Here is a 17,431-nt window from a genome sequence, read left to right on the forward strand (position 1 = left end):
CCTACAGTTATATACATAATGTGAAAAGAAACAGGCTCAACGAAAACCGAGCAGAAAGCTTGGTTTATGTGCACTACAATTTGAGGTTGTTGAGCCATTACTGTGATCGGGCTAATGAAGATCCCACATATAAAATTTGGGACAATCACCCTGAGGACGACAATTTGGAGGATGGCATTGTACATATGGAAGAACTAGAAGATGAGCTTGTACGGGATGAAGCTGAAGCAGCTGCAGCAGCCATGCCACCTCCACCTCCACCATCCAGTAGCAGTTCTCGGGGCCCGAGTCTTGTTCCATTGCTGTCGCCACCTCCATCGACACCCTCGCGTGGAGGCTCTAGTTCTGGTCGTCGGTCTGGGCGGGAGACTCCTAGAAGACCGCCAAGACCTACTTATACTCCTGGAGACTCTCGTGGCAAGGGCCACTTGTAGATTTACAGTTTACTTGTCTTTTTTAGTTTCTATTAGACTTGTCACTTTAGTTTTCATAACTGTTCAGTGTTGAGTTTTGAGTCCTTGACTCTTGACTCTTGACTCTTTCATATCATTATGACATTATGATATTTTTTGTAAACATTATATCATTGTGACAATGAAAATTTGAAGTTTGAAGTTGGGCCTTGGCAATTATAACTCATTGGTAATGATTGTGAATTATGAATATGATGCTTTGTGAAAGACTAAAGTTGTTTCATTTCATCTCATTATTCATGTTTCATTTTATAAATTTTTAACATTTCATATCATGTTAACAGTTAGAAGTTAGGACTTAGAAATATCTTCGATATTACTTCTTGTAATGGTTAAACTTGGCTTACAAGTACAACTTGTTACTTTGGTGATCAATGATGATAAATGTTATTGAATTGAATGTTATTTTAATTTATTATTTTACTAAGGTTGATGACGATTATAATTTCTAGATGATTGATGTGATATGGTTCAATGATCAATTTATGTTTTTTTATGTTTTTTATGTCTATTTCATCATTCTACATGTTTTTGTTGACACATATGTATCAAAAATTAAAAAATATAAAAAATATATATATTTTTAAAAAATCGCTCCGGGATTCGCTCCCAAACCGGGAGCTTCTGAAAATGGTCGCTCCCGCTCCCGCTTCCGCTCCGCTCCCCGCTCCCGCTCCCCGCTCCCGCTCCCGCTCCCAAGTAACACTGGTCCACGATATATGGAGCCTATATAGTGATCACATGCACGAACTAGAGACGAGGGTTAGAGGGATTCCATCGATTGACAGGGCTATGCCGCAGCAGGTCTGGCTATGGGATGCAGGGATTCAGTTGATCGATAGATCACTCGTGATGAGCGAAGTTATCGTAGAGAGTGATATGTTGGAAATACTGAGAGGGGGGGTGAATCAATATTTCTTACTATTAATTTTTTTTAATTGTTCTAGTGATTGCCAACAACCTATATAGATATGTATATGTATACACAGAACACATAAATCAACAACTGAATTTAATGCTTTTATTAAAACTCAAGACAGTGCAAAGAAATGAATACAATATAAGTATAAATCTGATTGTGAATAGTTGCCAAGCTCCAACTTGGACTTCAGTGAGGCTCCAACCTCCAGAGCACCAACTCTGTTTTGCAGTGGTTCTGCACTTAGGAGCACCTACCCCAATGACTTCAGTCCTATTAAGTTCTGAGGCTCTAACCTCTTGGGCTCCTCCAACCCAACCTTGGTATAAATAGGTATGCTGCTGCACTCTATTCAACTGAGGTTGTCTCACTCTTGCTCTTCTGCCTCTGCTGCTTCCGCTGCCTCTACAGCGTCCGCTACTTTTTCTGCCTCTTTTGCCTCTGCTGCTTCTACTATCTCACCCTTGGGTTCTTCACCACCATAACCATACCAACAGTTCTCTGTTTCTACTGTTTTATACATTCCCATGCCTTTGTCCATTCGTTTCCACTTACACCGACTCTTAGGCTTCCTCCTCAGTCGCTGTTGTTTCCTCTGACTCACTTGATCTTTCAGCTTCCCAATACGACCAAATCCATTTATTCCTATCTTGGTCCTCTCCTTTCCCGAGGATCTTTGAACTCTAGGAGGGGCCTCTGTTGCAGTAGCTCTAACTGGTTGCAAAGTCCTAGCACTCTGACATTGTAAGGCTGAACCCTAGACAAACTCTGCAGTGGATCCGAAGAAATTGCTTCCAAAGCTTCCGAAAGGCAATCTAACTGTGCCATCGGTGCTGGTTATCTTCGATCGGATCTGTGCATCAACCGCCACAGAAGGACGATGATTTTCACGAAACGATCCCGCTGTAACAAACGATCTCATCATGGTGGAAGCCGCCATTGCCATTGCGATCCGAAAACCAAAGGAACGAAATATAAGAAAATTGATATAAAAGTCTAGAAACACCCTTTTGCCCTGCCGTTTCTGTTTTATTCCAAAAACCCACGTAATCGCGCCCATATTAGCCTCTGCCGCATTTGCAATCGCAGCCGTTGATCGTCGTGATCCAACGGTCACAGTCCTTTTTTCCCGCACGTTAAACATCATGCATATTCCTCGCCATCTGACTGTCCGTCGCACGATCGGACGGCAGTCACAAGCCCCGATCGCGCAATCTGCATACGCGTTAACCTGCGGGGGCGGCGGTTTTCATCTGCCACGCGTCGTAATGTGACTGGATCGCGCGGCCATATACAGATACCGCCATCCTCCCGTGGGCGGTGCGGGGGATACCGCTAGCCCACGAAACCACCTTTTAGTACGGCCCTCACGCTCGTTAACCTGCGTGCATCTTTATCGCCCGCGACCGTTGGATCTGCCCGTCGTGCTGTATCTGCCGTCCATCCTTCGAAATACCCGCTTCAAAACCTCCGGTGGTAGAATCAATAATCAAAACAGCACAATCGGCCTGTGATGTACCCGTAATCATGTTCTTGATAAAGTCACGATGGCCTGGTGCATCAATGACGGTACAGTAATACTTGGTTGTCTCAAACTTCCAGAGAGCAATGTCAATAGTAATACCATGCTCGCGCTCAGCCTTAAGCTTGTCAAGAACCCAGGCATACTTGAATGACCTTTTGTTCATTTCCACAGCTTCCTTCTCAAAACGCTCGATCACACGCTTGTCGATACCGCCAAGCTTGTAAATAAGATGATCGGTAGTGGTGGACTTGCCAGAGTCGACATGTCCTATGACCACAATATTGATGTGGGTCTTCTCTTTACCCATGGTTTTCTAAAAACCAAGTATTCCTGAATCAAAAACGCGAATAAGCAGCTTCAGCTTCCCACCAAAAAAGAATCGCAGAGCTCCCCTGCTTCGCTCTCCACCTGCTCCGATGGCTCTGTGTGCTCCTCTTCTTCGGCTTTGTCTGCTCCTCTCGTCTCTATCTGCTCCTCGAATATTGCCATATTGACATCAATGACAATCTGTGTCCAACAATCTCCCCCTTTGTTATTGATGGCAATATTCTTCTGCTTTCTCCCCCTTTGACATCAATGGCAAAGGGATGCATATGGACTCCCCTTGTCAAACTGCTCCCCCTGTCCTGCTACATCTTTATGAATGAACTTGAGTGATGATAAAGAAATAACCCCCATCTTTTGACGCAGATGTTCGAATGCTTCTCGAGGAAGAGGTTTTGTGAAAATATCAGCTATCTGCTCCTTAGTACTGATATATTCCAGGACGATGTTTTGTTCAGCTACTTGTTCACGGAGGAAATGATACTTGATTGGTATGTGTTTGGTTCTTGAGTGCATCACAAGATTTTTGCTGAGACTGATAGCACTTGTGTTGTCACAATAGACGGAAATTGGTTGATTTGTACATATGTCGAAATCTTTTAGAGCTTCCTTCATCCATAGTATCTGAGAACAACAGTCTGCTGCAGCAATATACTCAGCTTCGGCTGTGGATAATGATATGGATGACTGTTTTTTGCTGAGCCAGGATACCAAACAGTCTCCTAGGAAGAATGCATTTCCACTAGTGCTTTCCCTATCAATTATACTTCCAGCCCAATCAGCATCGGTGTATGCAGTTACAGTCAGTGTTGAGTCCTTTGGGTACCAAAGACTGAAATCAGAAGTTCCCTTCAGATATCTGAGAATTCTTTTTACAGCTAATAAATGGGATTGTTTGGGAGCAGATTGAAATCTTCCCACCATTCCTACTACTTGCATTATGTCTGGTCGTGTAGCTGTTAAGTATAGAAGGGCTCCAATCATTGACCTGTAATGAGTTGCATCTACTAGAGGGGAGTCATCATCTTTGCTCAGTTTGCAGTTTGTGGTCATAGGTGTGCTCATGGGTGCACAATCCTCCATTCCATATTTTTTGAGCATGTCTTTTAGATATTTGGTTTGAGATATACACAATCCTGCTCTAGTTTGAAATATTTGAAGTCCAAGGAAGTGGGATAACTCTCCTATCATTGACATCTCAAACTCTTTTGACATGTTTTGAGAAAATTCATGGCTCATTTCATCACTATTACTAGCAAAAATCAGATCATCGACATAAACAAAAGCAACTAGTAACTAACCTTGATCTGTTTTTATGTATAGATTGCTTCCAGCCACTCCCTTTTTGAAGCCTTGTTGTTGTAGATAGTGATCCAGTCTTGCATACCAAGCTCTAGGAGCTTGTTTCAACCCATATAAAGCCTTTTTCAACTTACAAACTAAGTCCTTTCCTGCTGTTAGATCAAAACCTTTTGGCTGCTCCATGTAGACTTCCTCCTTGAGTTCCCCATTTAGAAATGCTGATTTCACGTCCATTTGATAGATTTTGAATCCTTTTGAGCAATCAAATGCCAAGAACATCCTGATAGCTCCCATACGGGCCACTGGTGCAAATGTCTCTTCGAAGTCAATTCCTTCAATTTGTGAATAGCCTTTGCAGACAAGTCTTGCCTTGTTTCTGATAACCTGTCCTTCCTCATTCATTTTATTTTTGAACACCCATTTGGTTCCTATTATGTTTTCGTCCTTTGGACGAGGTACCAGCTCCCATGTCTTGTTCTTCTCAATTTGGGTCATTTCTTCTTCCATGTCTTTTACCCAATGAGGATCCTTGCTTCTGCAAATGTTTCCAGTTCTATCATAGATAGGAGGGCAATGACTTTTCTCTTGGGTGTAATTGTTATCCTTCTTCGGGTCTGCACACCTTCATCTTTATCGCCAATGATCTGCTCTTTTGGATGGTGTCTTTGGACATACTTCGTCTTAGAAGGGGTATTAGGTGGTTCTCTTTCCTCTTCTTCTTCTTCTTCCTCATCTATTTCTTCTTCTTTAGGTTCTTCTTCTTCAATGAGAGAGTCATCTTCATGTTCTTCAATTTCCTTTACTGGAAGATCTTCATCAACCTTTACATCAATGCTTTCCACTATTTTCTTCAGTCGATAATTGTAGCACTTGTAAGCCTTGCTCCGTGTAGAGTATCCAAGAAATATCCCTTCATCAACCCGAGAATCAAACTTTCCTGGTGAACCATCATTTATTTTTATGAAGCACTTGCTTCCAAAGATCTTGAAGTACTTCATCGAAGCAGGTCTTCCTTTCCATAGCTCATAAGGAGTTTTATCACAATTTGGTCTTAATTGAGTTCGATTCAGTGTGTAGACAACTGTCCCTACTGCTTCTCTCCAGAATCTAGGCTGTAAGTCTGCTGCTAATAGCATAGTTCTTGCCATTTCTTGGACTGTTCGGTTTCTTCTTTCAACTACCCCATTTTGCTGAGGTGTTCTGGCAGCCGAGAATTCCCTTTTAATTCCATGAATATTACAGAACTCACTAAACTCGTTTGATGTGAATTCTCCTCCTTTGTTTGTTTTGAGGCACTTAATTTTTGAATCTTTTTCATTTTCTACAAGGGCTTTTAGATTCTTGAAACACTCAAAAGTTTCAGATTTATACTTTATGAAATATATCCACATCATTCTAGTATAATCATCAACAAATAACACAAAGTACCTTTCTCCTTGGAGTGCTTGATTTCTAGTTGGCCCACATACATCAGCATGGATGATCTCTAAGGGCTTCGATGTAGAGTGTTCCTTTGTCTTGTGGCTGATTTTGGTCTGCTTTCCATGTTGACGTGGACCACATATTGCTTGATTTGGTTTGAACAGCCTTGGGATGTCTCGCATAGCTTTGATCTTGCTGATATTGATCAGATTTTCGAAGCTTGTATGTCCAAGTCGCTTGTGCCACAACCAACTCTCATCTGTTTGACTCAGGTAGCATTTATTTTTTTGAATCTTGTTCAGAATGTAAATGTTTTCTGGTGTCCTCACCCCTTTTGCCACAAGTTTCCCTGAGGCAGAGTTCCTTATTTCACAGTCTTTGGTGTTGAAAACAACCTTATGTCCTTGATCACAGATTTGGCTGACACTCAAGAGGTTGTGTTTGAGTCCATCAACTAGCAGAGCATCTTGAGCTTTTCCTTTTCCATTGATCAGAGTAACTGTTCCTTTTCCTGCAATTTTGCCAGATCCGCTTCCAAAGGACACATTCCCTTCCTTTTTGCTCAGTGAGACAAACTTCCTTCTGTCTCCTGTCATGTGTCTGGAGCACCCACTATCTATAAACCACTGGTTTCCATTATTTTGAGCATATAGAGCCAGGCCGCATTTGTCCATGCTGGAGTTCTTGCTACTTGTCTTTCTTCCTTTGAGTGGGCAGTCTTGTTCATAGTGTCCATTATTGTAGCAGAAAGAGCAAATCAGATCAAATTTGGTCAAGGGATCAAATGAATTGAAGGTTTTGATTTGTCCCTACCTTTTGGGGGCATATGAGTTGATTATTCTATCCTTTAGCTTTGTCTTTTCACTTTTGCGAGCCATATAATGTCTGGCTTGATGACTGAAGTTTTTACAGTGAAAGCAGTGTCCAAGAAAGATGGTTTTGTACTTGTTGAAGCAACCACGGTTTGAGTTGATTTCCTTCCTGGGAATTACTCCTCCCTCGTTCTTTGGATTTGCGATGGGTCCTTGGTGGAGTACAAGTTTGTATTTGCTGTAGTGTCCATGATTCGACTCCACATTCTTCTTTGGAGTAATTCTCTCTTCATTCTTGGGATCTGGGGTGCACTTTTCATCTTTTGGATTGCAGGAAAGTGCATCGGCATAGCTTTTCGCATTATTCTTAGTGCTTGAGGATTCTCCTTTGAAACCTATTCCAGACTTGTCATGTTGAGGTTTTTGATTTTTCATAATAGTCTCAAGTATTTGAGAGCTTTTACAGCCCTTTTTAATTTGCTCCAACTCCTTTCTCAGAGACACTATTTTGGTCTCGCGTTCTTCACAAGTCTCTTCCTTTTCTTTAAGCTTTGCTTCCAAGAGATCTTCTCTCCTTCTTATTTCCTCGTTTTCCACTTTGAGAGAAATGATTTTGTTTCGTAGTTTCTCATTTTCTTCAATGGCACTTATTAACAGTTCATCTACATTTCCTTCCAACCCTGAGTCATCATCATCTGCGAGTGCCATGAATAATGCTTCTTGGCTTTCATCATGATTGCTTTCCTCATCTGATTTCCTTTTGATGACCATAAACTTATCCTCATTAGACTCATCTTGCTTGGAGAATTTTTTTTTCTTATTGAACCCTTTCTTTTTATGTGCCATTCTTTTAGAATTTCCTTCATCATCACTGTCATGTTTATGAGGACATTTTGCTGCATAATGACCTATTTTACCACATTTAAAACAGATAAGAGGATACTTGCCTTTAAGCTTAGATCCTTTCTTCAGCTTTCGTACAAATTGAGCCAATTCGGATTCCACATCTGACTCATCACTACAGTGATTCCTTCTTTCCCCTTCTTTGACCTTGAGGCCTTGAATGCTGCATCTTTGGAGCTTGGGCCACCTTTCACATTTCATAGGCAGTGAGAATTCCATGGAGTTCATCCATTTTGAGGGCATCTAGATCCTTTGCTTCTTCTATAGCGCTTATTTTGGATTCAAACCTGTTTGGAAGAGACCTTAATACCTTTTGAACAATGGTACTTCAACTTTTTCATCAAATCCTTTGAGGGAATTTACCACTTCAGCTACTCGGAGGAGGTATGCTGCAATATCTTCTTCATCTTCCATCCTCAAACTTTCAAATTGTCTTCTGTGAGTTTGAAGCTTTGCCTTTTTGACTTTTGAGTCTCCATCGTATAAGCCAACTAGCTTCTCCCGCATTTCTTTGGCCGAGGTACAGTGCATGATTTTTGTAAACTCGGAATCAGTGATTCCACTAGTGATGGAGTTCATGGCCTTTGCATTTGCGATGTAGGTTTTCCTCTCGTCCTGGTCTGTTGGAAGAGTGGAAGTAGTTTTGTATTCATTTTGAACGAAATGCCAGACTTCAGGTCCAAGGGACATTAAGTAGTAAGTCATTCTTTTCTTCCAGAAACCAAAGTTAGTGCCATCAAACAAAGGAGGTCTTCCTGATGCTTCGTGGTTTCTCATCATGGCTGCAGATCCTTCTTCAAGCTGTTAGGCTAGTATGAAGAAGCCTGCTCTGATACCAATTGTTGGAAATACTGAGAGGGGGGGTGAATCAGTATTTCTTACTATTTAATTTTTTTAATTGTTCTAGTGATTGCCAACAACCTATATAGATATGTATATGTATACACAGAACACAGAAATCAACAGCTGAATTTAATGCTTTTATTAAAACTCAAGACAGTGCAAAGAAATAAATACAATATAAGTATAAATTTGATTGTGAATAGTTGCCAAGCTCCAACTTGGACTTCAGTGAGGCTCCAACCTCCAGAGCACCAACTCTGTTTTGCAGTGGTTCTGCACTTAGGAGCACCTACCCCAATGACTTCAGTCCTGTTCAGTTCTGAGGCTCCAACCTCTTGGGCTCCAACCCAACCTTGGTATAAACAGGTATGCTGCTGCACTCTATTCAGCTGAGGTTGTCTCACTCCTGCTCTTCTGCCTCTGCTGCTTCTGCTACCTCTACAGCCTCCACTGCTTTTTCTGCCTCTTTTGCCTCTGCTGCTTCTACTATCTCACCCTTGGGTTCTTCACCACCATAACCACACCAACAGTTCTCTGTTTCTACTATTTTATACATTCCCATGCCTTTGTCCATTCGTTTCTGCTTACACCGACTCTTAGGCTTCCTCCTCAGTCGCTGTCGTTTCCTCTGACTCGCTTGATCTTTCAGCTTCCCAATACGACCAAATCCATTTATTCCTATCTTGGTCCTCTCCTTTCCCGAGGATCTTTGAACTCTAGGAGGGGCCTCTGTTGCAGTAGCTCTAACTGGTTGCAAAGTCCTAGCACTCTGACATTGTAAGGCTGAACCCTGGCCAAACTCTGCAGTGGATCCAAAGAAATTGCTTCCAAAGCTTCCGAAAGGCAATCTGACTGTGCCATCGGTGCTGGTTATCTTCGATCGGATCTGTGCATCAACCGCCACAGAAGGACGATGATTTTCACGAAACGATCCCGCCGTAACAGACGATCTCATCATGGTGGAAGCCGCCATTGCCATTGCGATCCGAAAACCAAAGGAACGAAATCTAAGAAAACTGATATAAAAGTCTAGAAACACCCTTTTGCCCCGCCGTTTCTGTTTTATTCCAAAAACCCACGTAATCATGCCCATATTAGCCTCTGCCGCATTCGCAATCGCAGCCGTTGATCGTCGCGATCCAACGGTCACAGTCCTTTTTTCCCGCACGTTAAACATCGTGCATATTCCTCGCCATCTGACCGTCCGTCGCATGATCGGACGGCAGTCACAAGCCCCGATCGTGCAATCTGCATACGTGTTAACCTGTGGGGGCGGCGGTTTTCATCCGCCACACGTCGTATTGTGACTGGATCGCGCGGCCATATACGGATACCGCCATCCTCCCGTGGGCGGTGCGGGGGATACCGCTAGCCCGCGAAACCGCCTTTTAGTACGGCCCTCCCGCTCGTTAACCTGCGTGCATCTTTATCGCTCGCGACCGTTGGATTTGTCCGTCATGCTGTACCTTCCGTCCATCCTTCGAAATACTCGCTTCAAAACCTCCGGTGGTAGAATCAATAATCAAAACAGCACAATCGGCTTGTGATGTACCCGTAATCATGTTCTTGATAAAGTCACGATGGCCTGGTGCATCAATGACGGTACAGTAATACTTGGTTGTCTCAAACTTCCAGAGAGCAATGTCAATAGTAATACCACACTCGCGCTCAACCTTAAGCTTGTCAAGAACCCAGGCATACTTGAATGACCTTTTGTTCATTTCCGCAGCTTCCTTCTCAAAACGCTCGATCACACGCTTGTCGATACCGCCAAGCTTGTAAATAAGATGATCGGTAGTGGTGGACTTGCCAGAGTCGACATGTCCTATGACCACAATATTGATGTGGGTCTTCTCTTTACCCATGGTTTTCTAAAAACCAAGTATTCCTGAATCAAAAACGCGAATAAGCAGCTTCAGCTTCCCACCAAAAAAGAATCGCAGAGCTCCCCTGCTTCGCTCTCCACCTGCTCCGATGGCTCTGTGTGCTCCTCTTCTTCGACTCTGTCTGCTCCTCTCGTCTCTATTTGCTCCTCGAATATTGCCATATTGACATCAATGACAATCTATGTCCAACATGATATAGTTCGTTCTTGGGATGAAACATGGGGGTTCACAGAGGGTTTCATCATATGGGGTGACAGACATTCTCTGATGCTGCACAGGTTCGGAGTTAGATTTGGATGGGTAGGCTTGGGTGCCATGGAGATGCCCAGGCAGGATGTGTCTCGCCTCTTTTAGTATTCCACCATCGAGTTGTAGGAGAGAAGGATACTGACTGTGCACGATGGGGAGTATGGCATAGTCAGAGTAGCGCAACATCAACATGTTGGTACCACTTTGGGACTAGCAGGGAACTGGGGCATCACAACTCTTCATAGCTCAATAACCTTTAGGGATGCGTTGACTACTGCAGGGGGAGATCATACAGATCTTCCATTGGGCTTTAGCGAGTCACTGATGGAGCAAGGGACTTCTGGTACTTTCACTGGGCAGGATAGTGAGTGGAGCGAGGGGAGCTTCATGTTGGACAGGATTGCCTGGGATCCTGGTATTGAAGGATTCTTCCATATTAGGACAGTGCATAGGTCAGGCATGATCCAGTGGCACATCTGGGACCCTGACACATTTTGCAGTGACAGTGGGGAGTTAGAGAGGTTGCTTGCTTAGGCATTGCTTGAAGACAAGCGATTTTTGGTGCATTGGAAGAGCTTGACGGATGAGGATGCCACCTGGGAAGGTGAGTACATTTTGGAGCACCCAGCTGTGAGGTTGCTTGAGGGCAAGCAACATTTGGGAGGAGAGGACTGTCATGTCCCTTCTCAAACACATTTGTAACAGGGTGCTGCTACACAATTTTGCACAATTTTGGCTAAGGAAGAGAACCCATCATTTTCGACTTGGGGACTTAGGAGGCAATTCGACTTTATTTGGTTGCTAATGGAATGTGGGGGCCACCCACATGGGAGTTCGAATTGCCCCATTCGAATAGCTTGGAGGGAAAGTTGAATAGGTGGATGGAGGGGCCCACATGAGGTTAGGGAGGCCCAGTGAGTTATAAGGAGGGAGCAGCTCTCATTTTGGATTCATTCTTACACCTTGCAATCAAAATTACTTGACTGGTTCAGTCTGCTGTTTAGCTAATTCAACCGACTGTTTAGCCACGAATCTCTCAAGCGGGAGATTCAACTTCTACTTCGGGGACCATCTGTGCCTGCCCTAGAGAGGCAATTCCATATGTATTTCAGGAGTTCCGGGAGTGTGTTACAACACTACCATTCAACCACAACAGGGAGTGCTTATTTTTGGCTAGCTAGGGAATATGCAACGGGAGTTTGGAGCTATCATTGCTCAATCATTTGCCGGGAGAGTTAGAGGATTGGGAGAGCAGCAAGAGGCTAGTATTTCTTGCGAGTTTGGAGCCAGCAGAGCCAACATCCCAGCGGTCCGATTTACAGTTACTTGGGCCTGCGCACAGAGCCATCACTAGGCTCACATGGGAGTTGGAGGAAGGAATTGTGAGAGCTGGAGCTGGCTGGGAAAGTAGGAGATCACTTGGAGGGTCATTTGGGGAGGATTGCTGGAGTTGGCAGAGCAGAGATTGACAGGATCAGTCACAACAATAAAATTTGAAATTGGAGGAGGGCCAAGTTGTGAAGAGTCAATTTTTGAAGGTTGGAACCAAGGGAAACCCTTTCTGAGTTTTTTTGGGTTTTGGGCAAGGATCACACTCCTAAATTTATAGAATTTTTTGGGCAGATCTAAGGGGTCATACAAGGGTCCCAACTCAGCCAACAGCTAGAGGAGCTAAGGAGAATTTGGGACAAATTCTGAGGTCAACATTTGGCCAATTCCTTCGTGGGTTTTTCTAGGTTTAGGCCAAGGAGCAAGGAGCTGAAATCTCATAATTTTCTGAGCATGGGAAGTAGTGATTCCAGCCCTTCGAAGTCAGCAGACTGAGCAATTTTCTAGGGCAACGCAATTTAGTTTGGCGCAACAGTTGTAGCAGCCTTTTGTCATGCTTGTCCATTGAGACAAGCTTAGGTGCAACATTCAATTTTACTATTGTATTTGCTCCTGAAGAAGTAATAAAATGGCTAAGAAGTTCTCTATTTCTAGTGTTTCCATGGGTGCTTAATGTATATTTCGTTTTTTTGATTGCTGGATTGTTTGCATGCTTGTATGTCACTTACATTCCTGTTTAGGAACATTACACTTGTGATTTGGTCTTTAAAGGATACAAACCTTTTCTGAATGGAAAATGGGGGAGGGCTTCTTGGTGTTATGTGCTTCATAGTAGGGACCGAGTTCAATCACATGACATAGGTAGGTAGGTTCTCTATGAAGGATGAAAGGGGTCCCATTGGGTTGAGGGATCGTAGCATATGATAGATCCATTTGAACATGGCCCCCAACAGTGGCTCTCCATTTTCTAGATAGCAACATCCCCCATACATTAGGAATATCAATGACAAAAATGTCAATGAGGAGAGAAATGTCGCGGTTCCTAGCCAGAGAAACCTTAAGATCTTTGATGAGACCTCCACTTCCATAGGTTTGGAGTTAAATTCACACACCTACTTGTATGGTCGGGTGATGCTGAGACCCAATTGCTTCATAATAGTTAAAGGCATAATGTCTTTGGAAACCCCTGACTCGAGCATATAGTTATGGAGGTAAAGATCATTGACAACGAAAGTGAGCATGAAAGGTTCGTGTTCGGGGTTACGATCGGGAATGTGAATGTTTTGCAAGTCTTCAGGTAATTCTTCCTCTTCAAAACCCAAGGACTTCTTAATTTGTTGTCCTTGCTCAAGAAGTTTAGCAATTTCCTTTAGAGGGACAAATACGATCATCTTTCCAATAGCAACATCCATGTCAATGTTAAGCCCAACATGTTTTCCCTTTTCTTTCTTTTTGGTGTTTTCTCCCTTTTGAGGGCCCTTTTTGGTTCAACTTTGTTTTGGGAATCCTTTTTCGGAAGATTCCTTGAAAGGGATTTCTCTTTGGGAGGCTCTTTAGAGGGGACATTTTTGGGAGGATTTTGCTTGGGAGAAGTGTCCTCTTTGTTAGGCTCTTTGGAGTTTGCGGGGTCTTTATTATTGTCTCTTCGGGAATATTGAACCCCTTTGAATCTTCCACTACGCTCATTAGTGTTTAGCATAGGCTTCTCTTTCTCATCTTTGGTTATGACCTCATTGATGGGAGGATGAGTGTATGAACCTCCAAGTAGAATGTTGAATACATCGGACTCTACAAGGTTAGTTTGCTCATTTGTTTCATCATCATCACTCTCATCACTCTCACTAGCCTCATCTTTAGAGGATGAATCCTGGTCGACTATATTGGTTAGGGTTGAGGTATTTGGGACTTGAGATGAGCTAGGTTTATCTTCCTTTTGTAGCAGCTGCAACACCCTCCAAAATTTTGGCCTACACTTGAATTTTGGAGCCTACTGTGGATCCTATGATCGGTCGTTCCTTAGTCACTTATTGGTAAGCTCATGATTTCAAGCTCCCTTCCTAAATCTTAAGAGTCGTTCACGCTTTCATCTTTATATAGCATGTGTCATCTTTGGGCATGGGGATTATCACTTATCATGCAAAGGGAATTTTGTTTTGCTTCAAGGGGAAATCTTTGTGAGAATGAGTTGTTCTCATCATATAGACACGTTTCACACTCATTTCCAAAGTTTCACACACTATTACACAAGTGTCATCATTATCCTCGCAATGTCTATCATCGGAGCCACACTTATCGTAAGCTGCTACAAAGGTTGTTGCATTAAGCGAAGTATGTTTTCATATGTTTTGGATGATCTATGTTGTATCACTAAGTGTTCAAGTGTGTGATTGTAGTCAAGTTCTATCACTGTTCACATCAGTTCCACTGATCCTACACATAGTCAAATTTTGGAGTTTTCCTAGCAACCTAGCCTCATCCAGCTTTCGTGAACTACGCACTTCGCATCTATAACCCTCAGGCTTTTCCCTTGTCCGCTGGAACTGCGCAATGCGCAGAAATCCCAACCTCCCTTGGCATCCAAAACTGCGCAGTGGCTTCCTCCTGTGTCCTTCCCCCAGTGAGAACCCACTGTCTCCAGAAACTGTGCAGTTTTGTCCCTCAAACATCTCAGCTGCCTAATCCACCCTACCCCTGAAACTACGCAGATTTGTCTTCCTAAGGCCTTATCCCGCAGCAGTCACTGCCTACTTAAACTGCACAATTTTGTGTCTCAGTGGCCACTACGCAATTCCTTCCCTTCGTAAGGACTATGCAAAAATTTCCCTCAGTCTGGCTTGAGCTGCGCAATCTCAGTGATCAAGCTTGCCCTTTGGCTTATTGAACTGCGCAATTGCGCAGTCTTTGGCCCTGCTCCCCTGGCCTGTCACTTAGTCTCGACCCAGTTTATGAATCCAAGTGCAACATCTTAGACTAGGGGTTTGTCAGAGCGATGTCGTGTTGTCATGAGTGGATTACAGATACAAGAATTCTACCAGGCTATGACAAGATGATCAATAAGGAGATTTAAAAGGATGGCATGCTAGATGACTCTCAAGGAACTAAGGAGAAAAGATAGTTATCAAATAAGAAGACCAAGGAACCCAGGGTATGATAGATCGAGACCACATGAAGACTTCATCTGATGCATAACCCTTTGAGGGAAGGTATGGAAAACAAAGCACGTCTTTTTGAAATACACCTCTTAATGTAGCACGAACGACTGCTTATTGTTATCATATCATTATGTCTTCAATGACATGCATGGTTGCAAGCACTGAAAGTCATTCCATGTGTTTCCTCTAAGTGTCTTGCTCCCTTTCGCTTGTTGGATCAATTGTCGTCTTTTGGCATGTTTGGTTGTTATGTCATGTTTGCGAACCTTTTCTGGTGATCTCAAAGGTTGGTCTTTGTGTATACGAGTTTTCCTAGCCATGTAAACACCTGTCACACTCATACACAAAGTCTTGAGCGTTGTCACACAAGTGTCGTCACAGTTGTCCTAAAGTCTATCTCAAGTGTCACACTTGTCATTTCTTGTCATGAGACAGTCACTCAGAGGGTAATGCTTTGTTTGTTGTCCCAATGGTCTATGTTGTCGTGTCGTCGAAGTATGCTAAGTGTGTGATCACAATTCAAGTTCATCACAAGTCCATCTCCCTCCCACACTTAGCCATTTTCGGAAAATCTTCCCGACCAGGCAACTCAGCGTCACCGGACCCTGAGTGAGCTACGTAGTCTCAACCCTCAATGATGTGACCTCGCTGACTGGAACTGCGCAGTGTGCAGTCACTGTCCTCTAGGGCAGTTGCACTGCGCAATTCCAGAGTTCAGCAACCTTCCCTCTCCCAGAATTGTGCAACAGTTTCTTTTTGTCTGGCTTGAACTACACATTTTGCACTTTCAGTCCTCAAGCTTTTCCCTTGCCTGTTGGAATCCTGCAATGCGCAAAGAGCCCAACCTCCCCAGGCCTCCAGATTTGTGCAGAGGTGTCCCCAATGTCCTCCCTCAGTCGAAGCTCACACTCCTCAATAACTGCGCTTTTTTGGATTCTAGGCCTCTTTGTTACCCAATCCTCCTTGCCTCGGAAAACTGCGCAGAACTGACCTCCCTTGGCCTCACCTTGCACTAGCCACTGTTGACTTGAATTGCGCAATCCTGTCTCCCAGTGGCCACTGCGCAATTTTTCTCCTCAGTGAGGACTGTGCTCAAAAGTTCCTCAGTCAAGCCTAAGTTGAGCTTTGCATAGTCTCAGTGATCGAGCTCTCTCCTTGCCAACTGGAATTGGGTAATGCACAATCACTGAGCCTTGTCTCCCAGCCTGTGACTTGTCCCAAGCTCAGTCCATGGATGATAATGCACCATCTTAGAGTAGGGAGTTTTCGGATTGATGTCGTCCCGTCATGAGTGAATTGCAGGAACATGTACACTCTCAAGTCATGGCGAGATGATGAAGAAGGAAAAGTAGGAGGGAAGCATGCCTAGAGACTCACTTGTAGCTGAACTAACAGATGTACCTATTGAGGGCAAGCAAAGGACACAAGTATGCAACGGCCTCTCAATACCAAAAATCATTGAAGACCCCGCATCATCAAGCTATGCGAAGGAGAAGATAAAGCACATCCAAGAATACATCCATCACTCAACAGTAACAACGACTTGACATTGCCACCTCAGCGAGCTAGTCCATGTCAGCAGTGTCATGTCAAGTCGTCTCATGAGTTCTCACATGCCACATCACCATTGGCCCTAGTGTATTGTAAAGTGAAAGTCCAATGGAGACACATGAATATGAAGAATCATGTAAGTTGAAAAGTCATAGGAAGTTGAATAGTCATGAGGGTAGTCAAAGAGTCACAAGGGGTAAGCATCACCTCTTTGGTTATATATACCCCCTCATTGTATGAACAAGAGACTTTTCACCTTGGCTCCCCCCACAAAGCATAGAGAGTTTCAGTCAGTTCTTTGAGGAGCAAGGAGTGGCTCCAATGTCCCACTACTAGGGCTAGTGATGTACGATGTAAATATGTGTCTTGGAACTTTTGCTTAATTATAGAAGCCTTTTCAGGACAACACGTTTCCATACAAGACTTATGGATGTTTGTAAGACTATTCCGTGAGCATTTATATTTCATGCTTGTTTTCACATGTACTAAGATAGTTGAACTATTTTGGTTGTTTTAGTGCTTATCTTGTTGGGAATGTGCTGTAATGGTTGTCACTGTTGTCTCATCCTTGTGGACTATTCCGCATGATACTAGATAGACCTGTCCTTTCTTATCGGTTATAACGACCGTCACATCTGCTGTGGACTATTTCACTGGATGTCAGACGGATCTTCCCTTGTTCATAGGTTGTAACGACTGTCCCATCTATTGTGTACTATTCTGTTGGATGTTGGACAGGCC

The 17,431-nt window shown here is 43.4% G+C and overlaps 1 protein-coding gene and 2 pseudogenes across 3 annotated transcripts in view; 1 reads left to right on the forward strand and 2 right to left on the reverse strand.

Annotated features, from left to right (window-relative positions):
- The window catches only part of LOC149206243 (endo-1,4-beta-xylanase 1-like), a 93,949-nt gene that overhangs the window by 63,922 nt on the left and 12,596 nt on the right, over positions 1–17,431 (forward strand). The gene's annotated exons all lie outside the window — the stretch shown is intronic.
- On the reverse strand, positions 2,769–3,319 carry LOC149206244 (elongation factor 1-alpha pseudogene; annotated as a pseudogene).
- LOC149206245 (elongation factor 1-alpha pseudogene) lies at positions 9,933–10,483 on the reverse strand (annotated as a pseudogene).

Source organism: Pinus tabuliformis, chromosome 1_2 (genome assembly GCF_031772625.1).
Source record: "Pinus tabuliformis cultivar Carrire ecotype Pingquan chromosome 1_2, CPIR1, whole genome shotgun sequence".
Classification (NCBI taxonomy): domain Eukaryota; kingdom Viridiplantae; phylum Streptophyta; class Pinopsida; order Pinales; family Pinaceae; genus Pinus; species Pinus tabuliformis.